Source organism: Arachis hypogaea, chromosome 13 (assembly GCF_003086295.3).
Source record: "Arachis hypogaea cultivar Tifrunner chromosome 13, arahy.Tifrunner.gnm2.J5K5, whole genome shotgun sequence".
NCBI lineage: Eukaryota > Viridiplantae > Streptophyta > Magnoliopsida > Fabales > Fabaceae > Arachis > Arachis hypogaea.
In genome coordinates this window covers 69,642,087-69,644,547 of record NC_092048.1, presented here as the reverse complement: position 1 = coordinate 69,644,547, position 2,461 = coordinate 69,642,087, and positions in this window count along the sequence as shown.

The following is a 2,461-nucleotide window of genomic DNA, read 5'->3' as shown; positions in this document are numbered from 1 at the left end:
TTCATTCTCTCCTAAGTATGCATATTTGAGAGTGGGTGGTAGTGCCTTGAGTTCAAGTTTGGGTGCTTCTAACTTTTCATTCTCTTCCTTTGGTGCGCCTTGTATATGCATCTCTGCTGTCGCAACCTCTTCACTAGACGTTAATCCTTCCTCTATTAATCCTTCAGGTTCTTCTTCTTCAAAACTCTCATGCATTGCATCTTCCAGTGAGTCCAACCTCATACATGCTCCCCATTGTTCTAGTGGGTAACTCATGGCCTTGAACACATTGAATGTCATCTTTTCATTGTGTAATCTCAAGGTGAGATCACCTTTTTGGACATCAATGACAGCTCCAGAAAAGCTTGAGCCAACGTTTGCCTCAAACTTTTTGGCAAACGTTGGCATCACAAAATCAATACCCTGGAGGAAAAAGCTTGCGCCAACGTTTGAGGTCAAACTTTTGCTCAAACGTTGGCGCCACACTTGCACACCCTGGAGGAAAAAGCTTGCGCCAACGTTTGAGGTCAAACTTTTGCTCAAACGTTGGCGCCACTCTTGCACACCCTGGAGGAAAAAGCTTGCGCCAACGTTTGAGGTCAAACTTTTGCTCAAACAATGGCGCAACACACATTTACAAGGGGGCCAACGTTTGAGCAAAACTTTGACCCCAAACTTTGGCTCAAACGTTGGTAGCAGCAAGAATGGGGCAGCTGGTATAAAAAGTTTGAGTAAAAGTTTGCCTCAAACTTTTACTCAAGCTTTTTATGATTTCAACCCGGTTCACAATGGTTCTCTCTCCAACTCCAAGAGCAATCAACCAAGGCCTTTATCAACCCAATTCCATCAAGATCAAAGGCCCAATTCAAGGCTTGAAGACCATTTGAAGAAAGTGTATAAATAGCTTAGGATTTAAGTTTTTTGAGGGAGCTTCCTTTTAGAATTTTCGTAACACTTACAGTAGAGAACTTACTTTACATTTTTGAATTGTTTTCTTTAGAATTCTAGAGAATTGGGGAGGAGAATTGATCTCTCTTCTTCCTGGTTTTTGTTGAGCACTCTTTACTTTTCTTGCTTGGGATCTTAGGTGGAGAATTGAAGAACTTCTGTTTCAATCTCACCTTTGGATCTTGTTTAATTTTCTGCATAATTGAATTTCCTTTTCAGTTAATTGCTTCTTCTTCTATTCTCTCTGCAATTTACATTTCCTTTGCAATTGTTCTTGCTGGATCTAGGAAGGCAGTGAGATCTAGACTTGGTTATCTAGTCTCTTGGGTCCTGAGATCTACAGCTTTAAATTTCAATTTCCCTGTTTCATTGCTACACCAAGCTGATTTCCATTTTTGTCAAGATCCGGTTCAATTGAATCCATCTTCTACATTCCTGTTTTTTGCAATTTATTGTTCCTTGTTTAATTTCTGCAAATTCACTTCCCAATTCCCTTTACCATTCAAGCCATTTACATTTCTTGCACTTTAAGATTCTGCAATTTACATTTCTTGCAATCTAAGTTTCTGCAATTTACATTACTTGTTCTTTAAGATTCAGCTTATTTACTTTCTTTGCTCTTTAATTTTCTGCAATCTACCCTTCTCCCTTTTAATTTCATGCAATTTAGCTTCTGTCGAATACAAACCACTCAAATCAATTCTTGATTCTCTTGACTAAATCAACCACTAAACTAAAATTGCTCAATCCTTCAATCCCTGTGGGATCGACCTCACTCCCGTGAGTTTTATTACTTGATACGACCCGGTGCACTTGCCGGTTAGTTTTGTGTGTTTGGAATTCGTTTTTCGTTTTCCGAAAATACGCATCAAGTTTTTGGCGCCGTTGCCGGGGATTGATTTAGATCAACAATGATTAAGTGGGTGAGAAGTCTAGATCAAGCATTTTCTTTATTTTTGTTCTCTGTTCTAAGTTGAAACCAAGGTGTTTGAGTTATTGCCTCACTAAGAAATTCATCTCTGAGATATGAATTTTAATTTTCCTTGGTGTTGTGTTTTACAAAATTCAAATGGAGTTCAACTCATCTTATGATCAAACAAATATTATGGGATATTACCCACCATCACCAATCTCTAATGGTGGCTGGGGATATCACCAAGAATTAACAGATTCTGAGCACTCCAATCCATGGAGAATTGCTTCAGAGACACAAGATGAGCAAGGGAATCATATGGGACACTTCCCAGAGACACAATATGATCCAGATTTTGATGAGTCTAACAACTACTCATATTGTGACTGGGAAAGTCAAAATCAAAGAAATCTTAGCAATCCATACTGTGATGAGTTCAACAATTCTTCAAATTGTGATTCAGAGGATCTCCTTCAAAAGTCCAGAGGATTTTTTGAAAGACAAGAACAATCCTGGAAAAGACAAGAAGCTCTCTTCAAAAATATGAATGGAGATTTAGAGAAAATAAGGAGGAACTTAGAACCATCAAACAGTAAGGATGAAGACCAATTGATGGATGTG